Below are 7,026 nucleotides of genomic sequence, written 5' to 3' on the forward strand. Positions count from 1 at the left end.
CAAATATACACCATGGAATACTATGCAGCCATAAAAAAGGATGAGTTTGTGTCCTTTGCAGGGACATGGATGAGCTAGAAACCATCATTCTCAGCAAACTATCACAAGGACATAAAACCAAACACCACATGTTCGCACTCATAGGTGGGAATTGAACAATGAGATCAGCTGGACACAGAGCAAAGAAAATCACACACCAGGGCCTGTCAGGGAGTGGGGGGTAGGGATTTGGGGGGGTGGATAGCATTAGGAGAAATACCTACTGTAAATGATGAGTTGATGGGTACAGCAAACCAACATGGCACATGAATACGTATGTATCAAAACTGTACACTGTACACATGTACCCTAGAACTTTAAATATAATAAAAATTTTAAAATAAATAAATAAAAATGCATCCTATTATGTTCATTTCATGTGTACGACATATGCTATGGGATACATATTGATATTTCAAGGCTACTGTACTGGAACAAATTAACATATTTCTAATCTCACATAGTTACTGCTATAGTTTGGATATTTGCCTTTACAAACTTTATGCTGAAATTTGATCCCCAGTGTTGGAGGTGAGGTTGAGTGGGAGATGCTCGGGTCATGGGGGTGGATACTTTGTGAAAAGCTTGGTGTCATTCTTGTGATAAGGAGGGAGATCTTTTTTTTTTTTTTATTAGCTTTTGAGAACTCATTAAAAAAAAAAAGCCTGGCACCACCCTCCCTTCTGTTGCATATATGTGATTATAAATATTTTTCTTTCCGTGTCTGGTTTATTTCACTTAGCATAGTTTCCTCCAAGCTCCTCCATGGTTTGGCAAATGGCAAGATCTCATTCTTGTTTAGGGCTAAGTAATATTTCTTTGTACTGGACAATAAGGCTTTTTCCATATTTCATCTATTATTAATAATGCTGCGATGAACATGAGAGTGCAAATATCTCCATGAGTTAGGGATTTCCTTTGGTTATATGTCGAAAGGAAGAGTTGTTGAGACATAAGGTAGTTTTATTTTTAATTTTGCAGAAACCTCCATACCAATTTTTATAATTGCTACACATTACCAGCAACACTCTACATGAGTTTCATTTTCTGTACATCCTAGCCAACCTTTGTGATCTTTTGAGTTTTTAATAATAGCTTTCCTGATGTGAGTTATGTAACGTCTCAAAGTACCTTTGATTTAAATTTTTTCTGATGATTAATGATTTTGAATGTTTCAAATACCTGTTGCCCATTTTTATATGTTCCTTGGAGAAATGTCAATTCAGAGCTTTTGCTCAGCTTTTAATATGTTTATCTGTTTTGCTGCCGTTGAGTTGTACAATGTTGGGGAAAACAGTCGCACAACACCCGGCAGGTACTTTGAGTCTGGGGGAGACAAAGGAGTTACAAAGAGAGAGAATAAGCATTTAAAAGGCGGGTCCAGGGGGCCCGAGCATCGGAGGGTTGCTCACGGCCCACAGTTGTCAGGCTCCACCTAATTAAAGGGTTTACAAGCTCTTTGTTCTTAGGGTAGATGGGAGGGGGAGGAAGGAATGAGGAAAAGGATTAATCAGTGAAGGAGAACTCGTGAGTCATTGAATTCTTATGGCACTGGCGGTTTCTGTGAATTCCCTTGAGCAAAGGCAATTAGATCCTAAACTACTTAGGATCTCTAATTTATTAGGACTGAAACGGGTGGGAGCAGGTTTCATGAAAAGCCAAGAAGTTTGATTATACTCCACTGCTTCAAGGGAGTTTTATCTCCCTGAGCAACCAGTGGAATGCACTGTGCCGTTGTGCTCTCAGCAATAAAGACATGAAGGCAATAAGGAGATTTGCTCCTCAGAAGCCGCCCATGGCTCCCCATGGCTGTCTCACACGGGGGAGACAAAATCAACTGGCACCCCAGAAACTTTCTTTCCCACATACAAGTCCTTCATAAATTTTAGATCTTAACCCATCATCAGATACATAGCTTGAAAATACTTTCCCCAATATTTTGGCTAATGTATTTGGTCGATTGGTTCCTTTACTGTGCAAAAGTTTTTCATTTGATGTAGTCTTGCTCATTTGTTTTTGTTTATGTGGACTGAGTTTTTAATACAATATTCAAAATAATTATTACCAAGGCCATCACTCATGAGCTTTTTTCTATGTTCTCTTCTAGATGTTTTAGAGGTTGCAGTCTTACATTTAGGATTTTTCAACTCATCTTCAGTTGATTTTTGTGTATGATGTAAAATGTGAATCCAATTTTGTTCTTTTGCATGTGGAAATCTAGTTTTCCCAGCACTACTCATAGTAAAGATGATCTTCTTCTCATGTTATCATTTTGCTGCAGATTTCAAAAACTAATTGACTATATATGCTTAGATGTATTTCTCGATTCTCTGTTCTGTTCATTTGGCTATGTTTCTGTGTTCATGCCAATTTCAAATAAGGTGGTGTGGTTCTTCCTACTTCTTTTTTCTTTCTCAAGAATGTTTTCACAATTTATGGCTCTCTATATAGCTATACACGTTTTATATTTTGTTTTCTATTTCTGTGAAGAATGCTATTGAAATTTTGATTGGATAGCATTGAATCTGTGTATTGCTTTTGATGCTATAAATACTTTAACAATATTAATTCTCCCAATCCATAAGCATAGACAATCTTTCCAATTATTTTTGTCTTCTTAAATTGATTTTATCAATGTCTCATAGTTTTCAATGGAGAGATCTGTTACTTTCTGGTTACCTTTTTTTTAAGTATTTAATTTCTTTGATATGCTTATAAGTCAGACGAGTTTCTTGAATTCTTTTTCAGTTAGGTAATTATTTGTACAATGACATTACCAAATTTGTTCATTGGTTCTAACACTTGAATAGAATATTTGAGCTGTTTTTACATATAGGAGATTGTCATCTGCAAAGAGAGAATACTTTACTTATTGCTATAAAATTTGGCTGCCTTTTATTTTTTATGTTTTGTCATCGGATGTTTATGTTCCCTATTTGATTTGTTTCTGTTTTAATTCTTATTTTATTCATTGTGCTAACTTTGAATTTAATTGTTTTTCCTTCCAGTTTCTTAGATACAATGAGATGTTGCTTATTTGGTATCTTTTTTTTTTTAATGTGTGGATTTATTGCTGTAATCTTGCATCATAATGCTGCTTCACTGCACACTATAGGTTTAGGTGTGTTGTGTTTCCACTATTATTTATCTGAAGATATTTATGAATTTTTCTTTTTATATTTCGTTTCATCAATTCATTACTTAAGAGCAGTGTTTTAAAAATGTTCATATAGGCTGAGGGGCGGTGGCTCACGCCTGTAATCTCAGCACTTTGGGAGGCCGAGGCGGGCGGATCATGAGGTCAGGAGATCGAGACCATCGTGACTAACACGGTGAAAACCCGTCTCTACTAAAAATATGAAAACTTAGCTAGGCGTGGTGATGGGCACCTCCAGTGCCAGCTACTTAGGAGGCTGGGGGAGGAGAATGTCATGAACCTGGGAGGCGGAGCTTGCGGTGAGCCGAGATTGTGCCACTGTGCTGCATCCTGGGCAACAGAGCGAGACTCTGTCTCAAAAAAAAAAAAAAAAGTTCAGTATTTGTGACTTTTTTTTCAAGATTTCTCCTCTTACTGATTTTTGGTTTGCTACCATGATGGTCTGAAAAAATATTAAATATGCTTTTAGCAATCTTACTTTGTTAAGACTTGTTTATGGCCTAGTATGTGGTCTATTTTAGAGAATCTTCCATGTGTGTTACAGCAAAATATATATTCAGCTGTACACTATGAAAAGTTCTGTATATGTCTGTTGGGTTCATTTAGTTAAAACTAGAATTCAAGTCTGGCATTTTCTTATTAAGTTTCTGTCGAGTTTATCTATTCCTTGTTGTAATTGAGGTACTGAAATTTCCTACAAGTATTTTATTGCCATTTTTTTCTTCATTTCTATTTATATTTGCTTTAAATATTTAGGTGCTCCAATGTTGAGTGCAGATGTATATATATAATTGTTATATCCTGTTGATGAATTGATTGCTTTATTATTAAATGATGACCTTCTTGGTCTTATGACAGGTTTTGAATTGAAATCTCTTTTATAGATAGGAGTATAGCCACTCCTAATTTTTTATTACCATTTGCATAGAAGTATCTTCTTCTATTCCTTCACTTTCAGCCTGTTTGTCCTTAAAGATTAGGTGGGTCTCATAGGTAACATGTAGTTGAATCCCATTTTTAAAATCCATTTGGTCACTCCACGTCTTTTAATTGCATAATTTAATTCATTTACATTCAAGATAATTATTGATAAGTTCTTACTACTGTTATCTTGTTAGTTGTTTCTGATTGAGTCATACATCATTTTTTCCTTTCTTCCTCCCATGAATGCTTTTAAATGTTTAGCATTTAAATATTTTCAGTAGTGATAAGCTTTGATTCATTTGTTTTTATCATTAGTGTTGCTGCTGTCGTTTTTGATGGTCATCAAAGGCTCAGAGAAAACATCTTATAGTTAATAATCAACTAGTTTAAGCTGACAACATTTGTCACATAAAAACTCTAGACATTTACCCTCTGTTCCAATTACGTTTTTGACGTCACAATTTATATCTTCTAATACTGTGTCTTCCTTAAAAACCTATTGTTGACAAGTCTTTTGCCAAATGATTTCAAGCTCCTCCATTTTTTGTTTATTTTCCCTTAGTGCTTTTAGAATTTTCTTTATTTCTCAACCTTTGAGAGTTTGATTCTTTTTTTTTTTGTTTTTTGGGAGCACTTTTATTTTTCCTTACACAATGATATGTTGCTGAGGCCTAATGTTCTCACATAACAGTAGAAAACAAAAATTTGTTGTCATTTCTTTAAAGAATCAAGAATTTCATACAAAAAACCTCACATAAATTAAAAGGATGAATACATTTACAGGTGTAAATGCAAACTGCTTCCAACTCAAGGCAAGTGACAGCCTACGGTGTTCTGGCAAAAAACATCAGCTAAGAAAGGAAACTGTGTCCTGTGGCTTGGACTTTCCAGCCCTAACAGAGAGGCAGGGCAGACGCAACCGGTTCAGGAGCACTTGCCAGCCTCTAGAGAAATCCCAGCACAGTCAGCCCTGACACATTAATACCCTGCACAGATCAGAGACTGCTGGCCATGCACACTCACCAAGCCACAGACTTGTCTTCCACAAGCACGTTCTTACCTCAGTCACGAAGTGACCAAGCCACGTGCACTAAAGATTGAACTCAAAGATATGTACACAGTATTAAACGAATACCGAGGGGAACAGTTAACTTGAATACAAGGTCAAAATCAGCAACAAGTTCTACAATCCAGTGCTGATGTCAGCTATAAGCTTCAAGGACAATTTCTTTTCAAAGGCTTATTCCAGTTTCATGAGGCTAGCATGAGGTGTATGCATTTGCCAAGGGCAAATTTATGCTTCTGAATTAACCCATGCAGCAAATGCTACACATCTGCTCATTCCATTTAGAAGCATTTGTGGTGGATGATGTAGGGGCCTGACTCATCATACTCCTGCTTGCTAATCCACATCTGCTGGAAGGTGAACAGTGAGTTCAGGATGGAGCAACCGATCCACACTGAGAACTTGCGCTCTGGGGGTGCAATGATCTTAATCTTCATGGTGCTGGGCGCCAACACAGTGATCTCCTTCTGCATCCTGTCAGCAATGCCTGGGTACATGGTGGTGCCACCGGATAGTACCGTATTGGTGTATAGGTCTTTGCAGATGTCCACGTCACACTTCTTGATGGAGTTGATGGTGGTCTGGTGGATGCCGCAAGATTCCATGCACGGGAAGGAAGGCTGGAACAGCACCTCCGGACACCGGAACCACTCATTGCCAATGGTGGTGACCTGGCCATCGGGCAGTTCATAGCTCTTCTCCAGAGAAGAGGAGGATGCAGGGGTGGCCATCTCCTGCTTGAAGTCCAGGGAGACCTAGCACAGCTTCTCCTTGATATCGCGCATGATTTCCCGCTGGGCTGTGTGGGTGAAGCTGTAGCCTCTCTCCTTGAGGATCTTCTTGAGGTACTCGGTCAAGTCCCAGCCAGTCAGGTCCAGATGCAGGATGGCATGGGGAAGGGAGTAGCCCTCGTAGATGGGCACCGTGTGGGTGACCCTGTGTCCAGAGTCCATGACAATGCCAGTGGTGCGCCCAAAGGCATAGAGGGACAACACATCCCGGATGGCCACGTACGTGGCCGGGGTATTGAAGGTCTCAAACATAATCTGAGTCATCTTCTCTCTGTTGTCCTTGGGGTTCAGTGGGTCCTCGGTCAGCAGCACTGGCTGCTACTCCGGGGCCCCATGCAGCTCATTGTAGAAGTGGTGCCAGATCTTCTCCATGTTGTTCCAGTTGGTGATGATGCCATGCTTGATGGGGTACTTCAGCGCCAGAATGCTGCGCTTGCTCTGGGCTTCACTGCCCACGTAGGAGTCCTTCTGGCCCATGTCCACCATCACGCCCTGGTGTCAGGGGAACCCAACGGTGGAGGGAAGCATGGCTTGGGGAGCATCGTCCCCTGCAAAGCCAGCTTTGCACATGCAAGAGCCATTGTCAATGACGAGCGCAGCAATCTCTTCTTCTACTGCGATGGACAGAGGAGTGGGACAGAGGAGCGGCAGAAGAACAAGGTAGGCGAGCTGGCAGTGGCGACTGAGAGCCAGAGTTTGATTCTTGTTTGTTGAGGGGTAGTTTTATGGGGTATTAATCTTTTTTGTAGTTGCCGATTTTTCTGAACCTGTATATTTATCTCCCTCTCAAATTTTTGAAAGTTGTTATTATTCATTTGAATATGCTGTATATACCTTCCTTTTGCTGAACTCTTTCATGAATATTGCTAAATCTTAGATTTGCTTATTTAAGGTATTTTTGTATATCTGGTAAATGTTCTTTATTCTTTTTGATTGTTTTTCTGTTTTGTTCTTTGTGCATTTCTGAATAACCTATGTTAATTTTCTTTTCTTTTCTTTTTTTCTTTTACTTTTTTGTTTTGTTTTGTTTTGTTTTGTTTAGACAAAGT

The 7,026-nt window shown here is 38.9% G+C and overlaps 1 pseudogene; it reads right to left on the reverse strand.

The window, feature by feature from the left end:
• Positions 1-5,467: 5,467 nt before the first annotated feature.
• Positions 5,468-6,699, reverse strand: LOC112208387 (actin, cytoplasmic 1-like; annotated as a pseudogene).
• Positions 6,700-7,026: the final 327 nt, after the last annotated feature.

Source organism: Pan troglodytes, chromosome Y (genome assembly GCF_028858775.2).
Source record: "Pan troglodytes isolate AG18354 chromosome Y, NHGRI_mPanTro3-v2.0_pri, whole genome shotgun sequence".
NCBI lineage: Eukaryota > Metazoa > Chordata > Mammalia > Primates > Hominidae > Pan > Pan troglodytes.